Below are 18037 nucleotides of genomic sequence, written 5' to 3' on the forward strand. Positions count from 1 at the left end.
TGGGTGTAAGTTAAAGAGTCCCTTTACTCACCAAACCTCCTGGAAGAAGAAAACTCGCCTTTGTGCATCTGGGAAAATGAAGCGATAAGTCATGCTTTATTGACTGTTTCTTTCATAAGGATTTGTGGGCAAAATATAGTAGCCCTCAACTGCCAGAATACTTGAGTAGATTGGATGAATTTTCTATCTCTCTGCTCTTTTTTCGAAGCGAACCATTATATTACTCCTCTCCAACTTCTGGGTCACTGCTGTGAAAATGTGACAGCAGATTACAGTATTGAGTTTCAATGCCTCGGATCCTGTGAGAATCTAATTGCGTTTTATTAACTTGTGTCGGTTAGATAAATGTCGGTGGGATCATGGTCCACCCTGAGGTTCTGCATCCTTCTAGCTTCTCAGGTTTCATTAAATCCCAGAGGAAATTCTGAAGTGCAGTACTTTTTGGGTTGGGGGACGGGGGGGTGGGCTTTTCTGGGAGTAGGCCTGAGAGAGATGGGGGGGGGGTCTTTGAGAAATCTTTAGAAAATTTATCCATCCCCAGGAGAAATTCATATTTATATCTATATCATCTATTTCTATATTTATCTATCTTTTCTCTGTGTGTCTCTGTCTCTCTATCTGTCTCTCTCTCTCTCTCTCTCTCTCTCACACACACACATCTATCGTCTATCTCTATTTATCTCTCTCCCTCCCTCCATTATTTCTCTCTCTCTCCCTCATCCTTCCATCCCTCTATCCCTCAATCCCTCCATCCCTTCATCCATTCTCCAATCATTCTCTCTTTTGTCTCTTATGTTTTCTATTTATCTCTATCCATTTATCTCTCTCAGCTATCTATATCTATATATTCTGTGTTTAATATGTTATGTATATGTAGGGATATAGGTCTATACATATGTTGTACATAGTATATATATGTTGTATTAGTATGTTTAGGTGTGTGTCATGTATGTGTTCACTTTGAGAGCAGGCAACTAAATTTCATTTTTGATATTTGTCGTTGTGCCCACAGTAAAAAAATGACAATAAAGGTTCTATTCTATTCTATTCTATTCTATTCTATTCTATTCTATTCTATTCTATTCTATTCTATTCTATTCTATTCTATTCTGTATTCTATTCTGTTCTGTTCTATTCTGTTCTATTCTATTTTCTATTTTCTATTTTCTATTCTATTCTATTCTATTCTATTCTATTCTATTCTATTCTATTCTATTCTATTCTATTCTATTCTACCTTAAAGGTCCCTTCCAACTCTGTCATTCTGTTATCCCTGATTATCCCTTGAATATTGAGGGCATGCCTGGGTTCCCCCCATCAAGCCCCCATGCTGCTGTGCTCCCACTGAACGTAGCTTCCTTTTCCTTTCCAATCTTTTCAACTTTTCAAGGTGCTTCAAGAGGGAAGCTCATCTCCCTTGAGTCCCGTGCAAACAGAGCGAGCCTCCAACTACACATCTCTGTTAACTTTGCATAATGAAAAGCAAACAGCGGCAACCCCTATATGGCTGAAAAGATATTTAAATAGGCTCACCACTATCTGAGAGTTATAGATGAATATATGGCAGGATTAGGATATGAAGGGCTCTTGTCCCTTAATCCAGAGGGATGGATGAATAGGGGAAACAGTACGGCAGAAAGACTCAAAATAACAGAGTTGGAAGGGACTTTGTAGGTCATCTAGTCCAACCCCCTGCTCAAGCAGGAGATTCTATAGTACAATTTTAGACAAGTGGCTGTGCAGTCTCTTCTTGAAAACCTCCAGCGATGGAACATCCACAACTTTTTTTTTTAAAAAAGTTTTTTATTTATAAAACAATTAAAACAAAGATGGACATAACGTAACATTCCAGTGTATATATTCCTAACAATTTGTTCCTCGTCATACATATAATTCTTAATCTCTATATATACATATTTTTCTATACAATACAGTCTCTAATTTGTTTCTCTATATACTAACATACAGTTTTATATATCTCTATCTTAACACTAACTTAAAACCCAAATTTGAAGGCAAGCTGTTCAATTGGTTGATTGCTCTCACTGTCAGAAAATTTCTCCTTATTTTGAGTTTAAATCTCTCCTTGAACAGTTTCCATCCATTGTTCCTTGTCTGGCCTTTGAGTGCTTTGGAAAATAGGTTGACCCTCTTCTCCCTGTGACAGCCTCCCAAATATTGGAACACTAAGAGAGAAAAAAAGAGAAGCTCTGGTGGACTCTGACAAGCTATGGACCACATTGGTTGTGTATGGTCAGCTTCCCAAGAAGGAAATTTGGTCTAGTGCAGGGATAGGCAACCTTGGCTCTTTTATGACTCGTGGACTTCAGCTCTCAGAATTCCTGAGCCAGCTACTCTGAGGGGAAAGGGAGAGGTTTCCAAGCTGAGCCATGCTGGCTCAGGAATTCTGGGAGTTGAAGTCCACGAGTCATAAAAGAGCCAAGGTTGCCTATCCCTGGCCTAGGAGGCTCACTGCTTAGAACAGAACTTCAACTCCCAGAATTCCTGAGCCAGCCACGCTGAGGGGAAAGGGAGAGGTTTCCAAGCTGAGCCATGCTGGCTCAGGAATTCTGGGAGTTGAAGTCCACGAGGCATAAAAGAGCCAAGGTTGCCTACCCCTGGCCTAGTCTATTAAGCCTGATAGGAGTAGATTATCAGAAAGTGGTAGGCCTAGTCCACGGGTAGGCAGCCTTGGCTCTTGGGAAAGGGAGAGATTTCCAAGCTGAGCCATGCTGGCTGAGGAATTCTGGGAGTTGAAGTCCACGAGTCATAAAAGAGCCAAGGTGGCCTACCCCAGGCCTAGTCTATTAAGCCTGACAGGAGTAGATTATCAGAAACTGGTAGGCCTAGTCCACGGGTAGGCAGCCTTGGCTCTTTTCTGACTCATGGACTTCAACTCCCAGAATTCCTGAGCCAGCCACGCTGAGGGGAAAAGGAGAGGTTTCCAAGCTGAGCCATGCTGGCTCAGGAATTCTGGGAGTTGAAGTCCACGAGTCATAAAAGAGCCAAAGTTGTCTACCCCTGGTGTAGTGGTTAAGGTGCTGGTCTAGAAACCAGGAGAGTGTAAGTTTGAGTCTCACTGGCTGGGGAATTCTGGGAACTGAAGTCCAGGTTAGAAAATAGTGATCATTTGGTAGTGATTCTGACCTTTCTTAATTAGAAAAGAAGGGTAACAATTTATCGATTTGTAAAATTTATTAACACCCCCCCACCTTTCCACACAGTATCTCTAGTAAATTGAGGATTATCTCCATAACCATAGAGATAATCCTCAATTTACGAACATAGGTGAGCAGGGAATCATAGTCTACTTTAAGACTTGTGGACTTCCAACTCCCAGAATTCAGAACTCAGCATGGCTGGCTGGGTATTCTGGGAGTTAAAGTCCACAAGTCTTAAAGTTGGCAAGTTTGGAGACTCCTGGGCTAGACCCTAACTTTTAAATAAAAAGCAAAATAAAGTCTACTGAACAGAAGCCAGTTTGATTTAGCAAAATGCAAAACTGCAAATTTGGATGACGCAGAAATCCAGGCACCCACTAAGTGGCACCAAAGAAACACAGAAAATCTAATTCTTCCCTGTTGACTTTTTTAAAAGCTTCAACAACTGTAAATTAAACACACACAATGGTGGGCTTGTGGTTCAGCCTTTAAGAGTGGGGGAAATACAGAGCAGATTCATCTTCTTATATTAAGTAACTGGTCTTGCTTTTGGAAAAGTAGTCTCCTTCCATTTCCTTGCATCTTTAATAATAATGCGCTTCAAGTTCCTCTCAACCAAGATCTTTCATGGACCTTCCTTCCTTCCTTCCTTCCTTCCTTCCTTCCTTCCTTCCTTCCTTCCTTCCTTCCTTCCTTCCTTCCTTCCTTCCTTCCTTCCTTTCCTTCCTTCCTTCCTTCCTTCCTTCCTTCCTTCCTTTCCTCCGTCCCATCTCGTTCCTTCCTTCTTTCCCTCCTTCTCTCTCCCCTCCTTCCCTCCCTCCCATCTCTTTCCTTCTTACCTTCTTTTCTTCTTTCTTTCCTTCTTTCCCTCCTTCCTCTCTTCCTTCCCTCTCTCCCTCCCTCCCATCTCTTTCCTTCTTTCCTTCCTTCTTTCCCTCCCTCCCTCTATCCCTCCCTCCCTCCCATCTCTTTCTTTCCCCTCCCTCCCATCTCTTTTTTCCCTTCTTTCCTCCTTTCCTTTCTTCCTCTCTTCCTTCCCTTCCTCCCATCTCTTTTCTTCTTTCCTTTCCTTCCTTCCTCTCTTCCTTCCCTCTCTCTCCCTCCCTCCCATCTCTTTCCTTTCCTTCCTTTCTTCCTCTCTTCCCTCCCTCCCTCCCTCCCTCCCTCCCTCCCTCCCTCCCTCCCTCCCTCCCATCTCTTTCCTTCTTTCCCTCCCTCCCTCCCTCTATCCCTCCCTCCCATCTTTCTTTCCTTCTCTCCTTCCCTCCCATCTCTTTCTTCCCCTCCCTCCCATCTTTCTTCCCTTTTTTCCTCTTTTTCTTTCTTCCTCTCTTCCTTCCCTTCCTCCCATCTCTTTCCTTCCTTCCTTCCTTCCTTCCTTCCTTCCTTCCTTCCTTCCTTCCTTCCTTCCTTCCTTCCTTCCTCTGTCCCTTCCCTCCCTCGCTCCCATCTCTTTCCTTCTTCCCTTCTTTCCTTCTCTTCCTCCCCCTCCCATCTCTTTCCTTCTTTCCCTTCTTTCCTCCCTCCCTCCCTCCCTCCCTCCCACCCTCCCTCCACCATTCCCCCAAGTTCTTCCCCACCACTCTCACAGGGTGTCTTCACACCAAAGAAACCTCAAGGCAGGAAAGGCTGTCTACGAATGGAATGAGTTAGGAGGGGCATAATTGCTTCTGGCACATTGACTCCCCAACCTCCCCCCACCCCAAAATAAAGGGGAAGGAGACCCGAAGCCTTGCCTGATTGAAGAGCACGACTTCAAACAAGCCCGCATCGCAGGGGATCCAGCCGGTTTTGGTGTTCCTTCCCGCCCCCGGGACTCGTGGAAATGGAAACAGGTTGTCTTAATTTGGGGCATGCACACATATGTTTTTTTTTTAACACCCACCCACCCTCCCCATTGCGGTTGCATTGCCATCTCCATCCCTGTCGAGAAAAAGGAGCCGAAATATGCTGAGTAGCACCAGATGTGGGTGTGAGACAGGCCAGCGGTTCCCATTGCCTCCATCACTCTGACACGGATGGCGAGTAGGAAAGAGAAACGACACGCTCGCCATCAATACCGTTGCCACTGCTACAAGGCAGGTAGTCCTTGATTTACAATCCTTCATTTAGTGACCATTCAAAGTTACAACAACACTCAAAAAAACCTAACCTGACCCTTTTTCACACTTACAACCACTGCAGCATCCCTGGGGTCACGTGATCAAAATCCAGATGCTTGGCAACTGACTCGTCTCTAGGACGGTTTGCGGTGTCCCGGGGGTCATGTGATCCCCTTTTGTGCTGTTCTGATGAGCCAAGTCAACGGGGAAGTTGGATTCACTTAATGACCGTGTTACTAACAACGGTGGCCAGAGAAGTCATAAAATGGGCCAGGAAGAGCTTCAAAGTTGCCTCAAAACTCTCAGTGAAGAGCAGCAGTGCCCTAGAATAAATGTGGAGATCATACAGGGGGGGCAATTGGAGTTTGGGGGACCTTCTTTTTTGGGGGGGAGGCAATTTGAGCCTTGGAAGGATGTAACAGAACAATAGAATTACAGAAGAGCTGGAAGGGAGCTCAGAGGTCTTCTAGTCGAACCCTACTCTGCACCATTTCAGGTCTCTCTTTGAAAGCCTCCAGTGATGGAGCACCCACAACCTCTGGAGGCAAACTCTTCCACTGATAAACAGAATCAACAGAATGGGAAGGGATCTTGGAGGTCTTCTAGTCCAACGCCATACTCAAGCAGGAAACCCTATAGAACAATGATGGTGAACCTTTTAGAGACCGAGTCCCCAAACCACAACCCAAAACCTGTTTATTTATCGCAAAGGACCAGGGCTGCATCAGCATTGTGGTGCCCTCAGGGGGGAGCATGGGGGTGTGGCCCACTGGGTGGGCATGGCTGCGGTTGTCACGGCAGACTGGGGCGGGGGCTGGGGTGGGCATGGCCACCTCGATGTTGCTCATGGGGGGAATGCCTGTGGGGGCCGGGTAGGTTGGGGAAAATCCAGGGGGTCTCTGGTGGGTGGAGTGGTGGGCAGGAGGCCCAGCATAGATGGGGCAAGGCACGCAATCCTAGCTGGGACTGGGGGTCCATGGCACCGATGGGGATCTGGCTTTCCTTGTTCGGGGTGGCCTTTGGCTTGCTGGGTGTGGGCGTGCTCTACGACCTCTACTCGAGCTTGCTAGCTGGCTGCTTCACCTCCTTTGTGTTGGGTGGGGCTGCCATTCCGGACAGCAGCGGCAGCTTAATGGACCTGCGCAAGCTGCTGGCAGCGGCTGCGCGCATGCCCACAGAGAGGGCTCTGAGTGCCACCTCAGCACACATGCCATAGGTTCGCCACCACTGCTATAGAATATAGACATAGACATAGAATGACTTTATTGTCATTTTAAACGTACACTTCTCGGCATATATTAAAATGAAAGTTCATTGCCTATAGCAGGGCTTTTCAACCAGTGGTACGGGTACTACCTGTGGTACATTGGCACCTGGCAGGTGGTACGCAACCATCCTAGAAAAGTGGTAGCGGGGGAGGGGAATGAGCAGAACCGGTGGCAGCACCGCACAAGCCTGAGCGAGAGATGGCTGGAGCTGCAGGGCTGTCAGGGCTCAGCGGAAGCACCAGGATCAGCACCAGGCCCCAGCTGGAGTTCGGCACTGATCCTGGAGCTTCTGCTGAGCCCTGAAGAAGCGCCGATCAGCTGGAATGTTGCAGCATCTCCAGGGTCTTGTGATTTACATTCAGATGCTTGGCAACTGATTCATATTTACGGCAGTCACAGTGTCCCAGGGTCATGTGAAGTGATCAAAACTGCTGCAACCACTCAGCAGACAGGGGGAATAAAAACCAAACACCCCCCCTACCCCACCCCCACTGCCGATCCTCAACAAAAATGCTCACAACAATGAAAACCTTGGACAGGAGGAAGAGCGCCGCTGGGTGGGCAGGCAGGTGTCTTCCTTGGCTGTGGCTTGGGGGTCACTTTCTTCAGTGCCATTGTAACTTGGAACAGTCACTAAGTGAACTGTTGTAAGTCGAGGACTACCTGTATTTTATCACTTTTTTTGGGTCATCAAGTTTTTGGCACCTTGCTAGGCGAGGGGTGGTACTCGGATGTTGCCATATCCTAAAAGTGGCACAATGGGTGAAAAGGTTGAAAAGCCCTGGCATATAGCACTGAAAGGGTCACCGCCTCCAATATACACTATATAACTAATAAACTGATGACGCTTCAATCAGAATAGAGCTGGAAAGGATCTTGGAAATCTTCTAGACCAATCCCCTACTCAAACAGGAGACCCTGTACCATTCAGGACAAATGGCTGCCTGGTCTCTTCTTAATAACCTCCTGGAGGCAAGTTGTTCCACTGGCTAATTGTCCTCCCTGTCAGGAAATTTCTCCTTAATTCCAGGCTGCTTCTCTCCTTGATAAGTTTCCATCCTTTGCTTCTTCTCCTGCCTTCAGGTGCTTTGGAGAATAGGTGGACCTCCCCCCCCCTTCTTTGTGGATGTGCTCCATCAGAGGCTGGGGGCTGAAAGTCCCCCTCTAGCCTGTTGATGTTCATCAAGAAGCTGCTGCTGAAGATGAATACCTTTTTGAAGGCTCGGGGGCTGGACCTATGGTTCCTCCAAGGTGTACAGATTGGCAAGCCACCCATCATATTTGGGGGAGCAATCAAGATCCTGAATCCAGGAGACTGGCTGGCCATCAACAGAGGTCCTCCAGCCTGAGCAAGGTAGACAGCCACTTCCAGCTCATATCATGCAAGATCAATCAGAATAGAGCTGGAAGGGACCTTGGAGATCTTCTAGTCCATCCCCCTGTTTAAGTAGGAGACCCTATACCATTTCAGACAAGTGGCTGTCCAGTCTTTTCTTAAAAGCCTCCAATGATGAAGCACCTAGAATTTGTGGAGGGAAGTCGTTCCACTTATTAATTCCAGGCTGATTCTCTCCTTGATTATTTTCCATCCATTTTTTCTTGTCTTGTCGTCTGGTGCTTTGGAAAATAAGTTGACCCCTTCTTCTTTGTGGCAGCCCCTCAAATACTGGAATATGCTATTGTGTCTCCCCTAGTCCTTCTTTTCTCTAGACTGACCATATCCAAATCCTGCAGCAGTTCTTCATATCTTTTTGTCTCCAGGTGCTTAATTATCTTAGTTGCTTTTCTCTGCACTTTTTCTAAGGTCTCAACATCTTTTTTGGAATGTGATGACCAAAACTGGATGCAGTATTCCAGGTGTGGCCTTACTAAGGCTGTATAAAACGGTACTAATACTTCACGTGATTTTGATTCTATGACTCTGTTTATCCAACTGTGGGAAGTCAGCCCCCCAGAGAAGGAAATATTAAAATATATTTAATATATTTCCTCAAAGGATCTTAAAGAGGCAGAAAAGCATGCCCAGTTTTCTTAATAGCCGCAAGTCTCCCTCCCCCAAGCAGAAACCAGCTCTGTAGAAATGCAGATGGAGCCCCAGCTAGAAGATCAAGAAGACACCTAAAATCTACATACCCCACCAAACTCTAAGGCAGAACATAATAGGATTAACCCACAGATCCCAAAGGGCACACTTAGACTCAGGTCAAAGTTCATGCCACAGGAACAACTCCAAACAAAAGGCTCCAGAGGTTATAAAAACCCACTCCCTACATGTGCTCGCTCTCTCTTTTCTTCCAGAGCCATCTTTCTGTCTGGCTCTCCTCTTCAATAAACTGCAACTTCTTTCTAAAGCAGTCACCATGTTGTTTATTCCCGATTTGGACTGAACCATGATGAAGACTTTTCCTTCAACACAACCAAGGATCATATTAGTTGTTTTTGGCTGCCGCCACACATGACTGGCTCATGTTTAAGCGATCGTCACTAGGACTCCTAGGTCCCTCTCACAGTTACTGTTTTTGAGCCAAGTTTCACCTAATCTGTGCTGGTACTTTTGGTTTATTTATTTTTCCCTCATTGAGAAAATGAAATGAATCTTCTCTGCCCTCCCATACTGGCAGATGAGAAACTTGGGCTTGTGAATCCTGTCATTTGAATGACAATGGCCTCATTCCTGGTGATAAGGCTCCAGTTCTGTAAAATGTGCAAATCAAATTCTAAATGCTGAGTCTTTCCTTTTGTTCCGAAGGGGAGGGGGGGGCTTGGAGCCTGCTGATGTTGTGAGACCTTTCAAAAAAAAAAATCGGCTGGGAGAATTTCATCAGCAACGGGGCAGAGGTTGCATTTAAATTGAGTTTCATGCCAAGAGGGGAAGGAGGTGCAGTTCGTGTCTGAATGTGTGCAGAAGACAGCAAAGGAGGATGGAGCTAAGGCGGGGGGGGGGGTTTCTTGGCTGGGGAAAACCATCACCATCTTCAGAGCCAGGTGTTGCTTCACCAGGTGAAAGAAATATCATTCAGGTGCCCACCCCTGAATGTTTGACTTTCCAGAAAACCTTGAAGTTGCCTTAAAGGCGGGCTTTCTGTAATACCTCTAGTCCAGTGGTTCTCAACCTGTGGGTCGGGACCCCATTTGGGGTCGAACGACCATTTCACAGGGGTCGCCAAACAACGCAGTCCGCCATTTTTCCCCCCTTTTCCTTAGCTGTGCTACTCCCTTTTATTCTATTGGCTTTTGAAAGCCAATAGAATAGACTCTCTTGAATAGAGTCTAATTCTATTGGCTTTCAAAAGCCAATAGGAATTGTCCAGGCTGTCTCTGCCCTGCTGAGCCCGCCAAAAGTCCCATTCTGCAAACGGTGCTGCAAGTTGTCTGCAGCGAAGGCGAGCTGTCTGGAAGTTTCCATCCCTCCCTGCTGAGCAACTACTAAAAATGTAAGTAAAAGAGGGCCAGGGGTGGGAGGTGGGAGGTCAGCGGGCGCAGGGAGGGTTGCTGGCGCGCGTGGGGCCCGGCGGGTGCCTTACCTCCCTTGGTGGCCCAGCCGGTGGTCGGCCTGCGCCATCTCTGCCACTTGCCAGCTACGCCTCGGCCGGCGCAGGGGGCGGCACCACGCATGCGCGGCACTCCCGGGCAGGGAAAGTCCTCGACTTACGACCGGTTGGGTAGTCCTCGACTTATGACCGGTTGAGTAGTCCTCGACTTACGACCGGTTGGGGGTCGCGGCATTAAAAAGGTTGAGAACCACTGCTCTAGTCCTTGCTTTTTGCATCACTAAAATCCATTTGGAATATAAAATCTTCGAGCTGGAAGGGACCATAGAGGTCCTCTTGTCCAACCCCCTGCTCAAGCAGGAGACCCTATACCATTCATAGTGGAATTCAATGGTGAAAAAAAGTAAGGTTTTACATTTAGGCAAGAAAAAACAATTGCACAGGTATAGTACAGGTGACTCCTTGCTCAATAGTAGCAACTATAAGAGGGATCTGAGAGTCCTAGTGGACAATCACTTAGATATGAGCCAGCCGTGTGCTGCAGCTGTCAAAAAAGCCAACACAGTGCTAGGCTGCATTAACAGAGGGATGGAATCAAGATCACGTGAAGGGTTAATACCACTTTACAATGCCTTGGTAAGGCCACGCTTGGAATACTGCATCCAGTTTTGGTCACCACAATGTAAAAACTAATCAAGGAGAGAAGCAACCTAGAATTAAGGCGAAATTTCCTGACAGTTAGAACAATTAATCAGTGGAACAACCTGTCTCCAGAAGCTGTGAATGCTCCAACACTGGAAGTTTTTAAGAAGAGACTGGACAGCCATTTGTCCAAAATGGTATAGGCTTTCCTGCCTGAGCAAGGGGTTGGACTAGATGACCTTCAACATCCCTTCTATCATCATCATCATCATCATCATCATCATCATTATTATTATTATTATTATTATTATTATTATTATTATTATTATTATTCCGGGCAAATGGTTGTTCAATCTATTTTTGAAAACCTCCAGCAATGGAGCACCCATAACTTCTGGAGGCGAGCCATTGCACCGATTAATTAACAGAATAACAGAGTTTGGAAGGGACCTTGGAGGTCATCTAGTCCAATCCTTGATAATATAAAGACAATGGTACTGAAAAAAGTGACTTATGAGTGTTTTTCCACACTTATGACCGTTGCAGCATCTCCGTGGTCATGTGGTCAAATTTCAGATGCTTTGCAAATAGCTCCTATGTAGAATGGCTGCGGGGTCATAAATCACCTTTTGCCACCTTCAGACAAGCAAAGTCAATTATAATAATAGTAATAAAAATAATAAAGTTTGAAGGAGATCATCTAGTCCAACCCCCTACTCAGGCAAATAACCTTATACCATTTCAGACAAATGGCTGTCCAGTCTCTTCTTAAAAACTTCCAGTCTTGGAGCATTCATAGCTTCTGGAGGCAGGTTGTTTTACTGGCTAATTGTTCTAACTGTCAGGAAATTTCTCCTTAGTTCTAGGCTGCTTCTCTCCTTGATTAGTTTCCATCCTTTGCTTCTTGTCCTGCCTTCAGGTGCCTTGGAAAATAGCTTGACTCCCTCTTTTTTGGGACAACCCCTGAGGTATTGGAAGACTGCTATCATGGCACCCCTTGTCCTTCTCTTCATTAAACTAGACATACCCAATTCCAGCAACCATTTCTTATATGTTTTAGCCTCCAGTCCTCTAATCATCTTTGTTGCTCTTCTCTGTACTCTTTCTAGAGTCTCAGCATCTTTTTTACATTGTGGTGACCAAAACTGGATACAGTATTCCAAGTGTGGCCTTACCAAGGCATTGTAAAGTGGTATTAACCCTTCACGTGATCTTGATTCTATCCCTCTGTTAATGCAGCCTAGAACTGTGTTGGCTTTTTTGGCAGCTGCAGCACACTGCTGGCTCATATTTAATGGGGAAGCCAGATTCACTTAACAACCATATGACTGGCTTAACAGCTGCAGCAATTCGTTTAACCACTGTGGCAAGAAAGGTCATAAAATGAGGCAAAACTCACTTAACAAATGTCTCACTTAGCGATAGAAATAGAAATTGTGGTCGTAAATAGAGGACTAGCCGTATACAATAGATCCTTAACAATCCCCTTGCTTAACAATGAAAACTTTGTTCTGAATTGCGGCCGTAAATTGGGGACCACCTGCATTTGGCCCCAATTTGTCTGAGCTAAACCCCGCCCCCTTCCGATGACCTCCCAAATCTAATTAAATCTAATTTAATTAAAGGTTTAATGCATTTAAAAAAAAGTTTCCACTTTTCTGCCTCGCTCGACCTTCCCTCCCTGGTAGCATGATCAAATTTTATGGGGGCTGCCAAGAGATGGGGCTGCTGTTTTTTACCTTTCACCTTTTCAAATGGGCTGAGACACAATTCCTAGGGATGGAAACATTTGTGCCCTTTTCCGTTCTGCTCGAGAGGACGAAGGAAAAAGCCTTTGATGAGCCTTAATGGCTTGGCTGTTCCTCCCTTTTTAAAATTGGCAGCCGGAGAAATCTAGCAGAATTTCCACCCAAGGCTGGAAAAATTAATTTCTCCTCCCGCCCTTCGTTTCCCCCCAAAGTGCTTCTCCTGCAAATGCCAACATCAGGTTTGAATGGGAGGGTTTATCCTCTGTCTGGGGGAAGCCTCGCAAAATTTTCCCGGGGATCTGATCTCGAGAGTTGACCATTGATATTTCAGTGAGCTTGATAGCTGTCGTGTAATGACATTTCACATTTGACGGCTGCTGTCTGAAGCCCGTGAATATTTGATAAATGAACGCTAAACGGGCCTGGGGTTTGATGCCTGGTATTTGTTACCCGACTTGGCATTTGACAGCCGGGGTGTGCATATTTGATCACCTCTACATATTTGCTTATTTAAAGTATTGAGGCCTGGCTCTTTGGAGTCCCTTTTCATTGTTTGTTCAGCCTTGGGTAATATTTTGGATTTCTTCTTCAAACAGCTGAAATTTCTTTCTGTCATTCTGCATTGCTGTAATTGCACTGGACGGATGTTACCTGGTATGGATAATGAAAGGTCTGCAAGAAAGCCACCTGACTCAGACGGCACCAAAGACCCCCCAGTCTTCCTCCTCCTTCAAGAAAATAACTGAGGTCAAAGAGCATCAAGGACCCTGTAGTCCAGCGGTTCTCAACCTATGGGTCACGACCCCATTTGGGGTCGATCGACCATTTTTCGGGGGTCGCCAAAGGTGGCGATCCGCCATTTTCTCCCCTCCGAGGGCGGTGCCGCGCATGCGCGCCGTGCATGGGGGCGACGCCGCACCTCCGGGGGCGCCACCATGCCGCGCATGCGCATAACGTTTGTGTGACGGGGTCGCCGTCACACAAACGTTGAGAACCGCTGCTGTAGTCCTCCTCCTCCTCCTCCTCCTCCTCCTCCTCCTCCTCCTCCTCCCCCCAAACCCTTCCTAGCACTGATGATATTCCCTAGTCCAGGGCTTTTCAACCTTTTCATCCATTGTGCCACTTTTAGGATATGGCAACATCCGAGTACCACCAGTCGCCTAGCAAGGTATCAAAAACTTGATGACCAAAAAAAAAAAAAAAAAAAAGGAAAAAGTGATAAAGTACAGGTAGTCCTCGACTTACAACAGTTTGCTTAGTGACTGTTTGAAGTTATAGTGGCACTGAAAAAAGTGCCCCTCAAGCTATAGCCGAGCAAGACACCTGCCTGCCCGCCTGGCCGCGCTTTTCCTCCTGTCCGAGGTTTTCATTGTTGTGAGCATTTCTGTTGAGGATTGGCAGAAGGGGTGGGGTGGGGGGTGTTTGGTTTTTATTCCCCGTCTGTTGGGTGGTTGCAGCAGGTTTTGGTCACTTCAAATGACCCTGGGACACTGTGACCGTCATAAATATGAATCAGTTGCCAAGCATCTGAATGTAAATCACAAGACCCTGGAGATGCTGCAACATTCCAGCTGATCGGCGCTTCTTCAGGGCTCAGCAGAAGCACCAGGATCATTGCTGAGCTCCAGCTGGAGCCTGGCACTGATCCTGGCGCTTCTGCTGAGCCCTGACAGCCCTGCAGCTCCAGCCATCTCTCACTCAGACTTGTGCGGTGCTGCCACCGGTTCAGCTCATTCCCCCCCCCCCCCCGCTACCACTTTTCTAGGATGGTCGTGTACCACCTACCAGATGCCAATGTACCACAAGTGGTACCCATACCACTGGTTGAAAAGCCCTGGACTAGATGGGTCATGAAACATCTGCAAAAACCAGACCAAGCTCAAAGAGCACCAGGACACTACAGTCCTCCTCCTCCTCCTCCTCTTCCCAAACCTTTTCTAGCATTGATGATATTCCCTAGATGGGTCATGAAACATCTGCAAAACCCCCACCAAGCTCAGAGAGGACCAAAGACTCTACAGTCCTCCTCCTCCTCCTCCTCCCCCTCCGCAAACTGCTTTCTAGCACTGATAATTATTAGCTGAAGAACAGTGGCAGGAATTGGGTATGTCTAGTTTAATGAAGAGTTTACATGGTTGCAGAATTCCAGTATCTGAGGGGCTAGCACGAAGAGGAGGGAGGTCAACCTATTCTCCAAAGCATTGGAAAGCAGGACAAGAAACAATGGATGGAAACTAATCAGGGACAGACGCAACCTAGAACTAAGGAGAAATTTCCTGAGTGAGAACAATCAATCAGTGGAACGACTTGCCTCCAGAATCTGTGGGTGCTCCATTACTGGAGGTCTTGAAGAAGAGACTGGACAGCCACTTGTCTGAAGTGATACAGGGTTTCCTGCTTTTACAGGAGGTTGGACTGGAAGACCTCCAAGGTCCCTTCGAATTCTGTTATTCTGATGATATTGCCTACTTTGGTAATGAAATGTCCCTTCCCACTCTGTTATTTAATCAATGAAATGGCTTGCCTCCAGAAGTCGTGGGTGCTCCGTCACTCGAGATTTTGAAGAAGTGACTGGACAACCATTTGTTTGGGATTGTATAGGGCAGTGGTGGTGAACCTATGGCACGCGTGCCAGAGGCGGCACTCGGAGCCCTCTCTGTGGGTACACGAGCTATTGCCCCAGCCTCGCCTCTCCCCACGACCCCCTCCTCATCAACAGCCCCCCTGGAGGAGAGTCGCCCCCGAGCATGGCTCACACGGAGCAGCGCAGCCAAGGACATGGCAGCCAGGCAGCATAGACAAGGCTCTGCCCTCACACCCCATCCTGCACAGTTGATGCTGCATGGCGCGGGCAGAGGGCGTGGCCGCCATGGCGCTGCTGGGCTGCCTGGTGATCTGCGGTGGGCCCTGGAGGCAGTGAGTGGCCCTGTGGGCAGGTGGGGTGGGGGACGGGGTGGGGGCGGAGCAGGGGCAGGGCAAGGGGTGGAGTGGGGACGGGACCAGTTTTGGGGCATTCGGTCTCTAAAGGGTTCACCATCACTGGTATAAGGTCTCCTGGTGGAACAGGGGTTGGTCCAGAACAGGGCTTTTCAACCAGAGATATGGGTACCACCTGTGGTACATTGGCACCTGGCAGACGGTACGCGAGCATCCTAGAAAAGTGATAGTGGGGGAGGGAATAAGCTAAACTGGTGGCAGCACTGCACAAGCCTGAGTGAAAGATGGCTGGAGCTGCAGGGCTGTCAGGTCTCAGCGGAAGTGCCAGGATCGGCGCTTCTTCAGGATTGTCAGGGCTCAGTGGAAGCGCCAGGAGCTTCTGGTGCTTCTGCTGAGCCCAGAAGAAGTGCCGATCAGCTGGAATGTTGCAGCATGTCCAGGGTCTTGTGATTTATATTCAGATGCTTGGCAACTGATTCATATTTATGACGGTCACAGTGTCCCAGGATCATGTGAAGTGACCAAAACCTGCTGCAACCAGCCAGCAGATGGGGGGGAATAAAACCCAAAACCCCCTACCCCACCCCTGCTGCCAATCCTCAACAGAAATGCTCACAACAATGAAAACCTTGGACAGGAGGAAGAGCGCCACCAGCTGGGCAGGCAGGTGTCTTACTTGGCTGTGGCTTGGGGGGGCACTTTTTTCAGTGCTATTGTAACTTCGAACGGTCATTAAGTAAACTGTTGTAAGTCGAGGACTACCTGTACTTTATCACTTTTTTCCTTTTTTTTTTTTTTAGTCATCAAATTTTTGACACCTTGCTAGGCAACTGGTGGTACTCGAATATTGCCATATCCTAAAAGTGGCGCAATGGGTGAAAAGGTTGAAAAGCCCTGGTCTAAAAGCACAAAGTAACTGGAAATCAATATACTGTAAGGAACCACATGCTTATTTAGGAACAATAGGGAGACGAAAGAGATATGCTGGCAAATAAACTCCGACAATTTGTTAGGAATACTAAAGACTTTTATGTTGCAACCTAACATCTAAAATATTTCTAAAGCGTGAGGTTGAAGCACTATTATTTCCAGGTAAATCACATTTCTTTAGCTACAGTGGCATGCTTTTAGCTTGAGTTCAATCAGGACAAGGATTGGGTATTCTATATTTATTTCTTATTTTTATCCTTGTCTTGCCTGCTTCTTCAGGATAGGCTAGATTAGAACATACAATTGTGGCTCTACAATTGCTGTCTTTATAATTGTGAAGAGCTGGTGGAAAGCAGCTTTTGAATAAGGGAAAAATACTCGCAGCCTCGTTTCTGAGAGGCAGCATCAGAGCCCTTAAAATTAAAACACAACCACTCTTTATTCTGTCTAGTTGTTTTCGGGTTGCAAAAAAATGGAATAATATCATTTATGTTTGTGTACTTGGCGGGGGGGGGGGAATAATAGGCCTATTTACGTGTTGTAAAAACCGGTTTGGCTCTGGAAGCTGCTGTCTGTCTGGAATCACAAAAGGTCTCCAGGATTTGGGTGGGAATTTTTCTCACCAATTGCCCAGGTTAAAAAGCAACATCGTATATCTTGAAAAGGCACACACAAGTTCATAAAGGCAGTCCTTGACTTATGACCACAATTGAGCCCAACATTTTACAGCTCGCTGAGTTTTGCCCCATTTTACAATCTTTCTTGCCACAGTTGCTAAGTGAATCACTGCCCGTCTTAAATTAGGAACACGGTTGTTAAGTGAATCCGCCTTCCCCATTGTTAGAGGGTTGCAAAAGAGGATCACGTGACCCCGGGACATGGCAATGGTCATACATATGAGTCCGTTGCCAAGCATCTGAATCTTGAACATGTGACCGTGGGAATGGCGCAACGGTTGTAAGTGTGAAAAATGGTCTTAAGTCACATCTATGGAGATTCTCAGTCATCCAGGTCATGGTTGTCCCAAAGATGGCAAGTGAGTAGGGAGAGTACTTAGGGAGAGTACTAATGACTAGATGAAGAAATATAAATCCTTCCGTTCTCCACCCTTCTGTCAGAACCAAAGAAGCTTCTTGGATGAGAAGCAAAATGTCTTGTGGAAAGTCAGCCCCCAGAGAAGGAAATAGTAAAAGGGCAGGAAAATATATTTCCTCAAAAGATCTTAAAGAGACAGAAAAGCATGCCCAGTTTTTCTGTCTCCCTCCTCCAAGCAGAAACCAGTTCTATAGAAATGCAGATGTAAATCTAGAAAGGTTGGAGCTAGAAGATTAAGACGATTAAGATTAAGCTAAACTCTACATACCCCACCCAAAGTCTAAGACAGGACATAATAGGATTAATTCACAGATGCCAAAGGGACACAGGTCAGAATACATGACACAGGAAATAGCCTCAAACAGGAACAGGAAACAACTCCAAACAAAAGGCTCTAGAGGGTATAAAAACCCACTCCCTACATGTGCTCACTCTTTTTTTCTGCCAGAGCCATCTTTCTGTCTGGTTTCAATAAACTGCAGCCTTCTTTCTATAGCAGTCACCATGTTTATTCCCAGCTTGGGCTGAACCACAATGAAGACTTTTCTTTCAACAGTCTTCAAGGAAAAAACAAGAAAGTCCAGTTGCCTCTTGAAAAAAAGCACCTTTGGGGTTATCTTAAAGAGGCTTTTGTTTTAATCCTGTTGTTCGCTTGCGGATCCC

The sequence above is a fragment of the Crotalus tigris genome, unplaced genomic scaffold (assembly GCF_016545835.1).
Source record: "Crotalus tigris isolate CLP2741 ecotype Arizona unplaced genomic scaffold, ASM1654583v1 scf7180000018684.1183181, whole genome shotgun sequence".
NCBI lineage: Eukaryota > Metazoa > Chordata > Lepidosauria > Squamata > Viperidae > Crotalus > Crotalus tigris.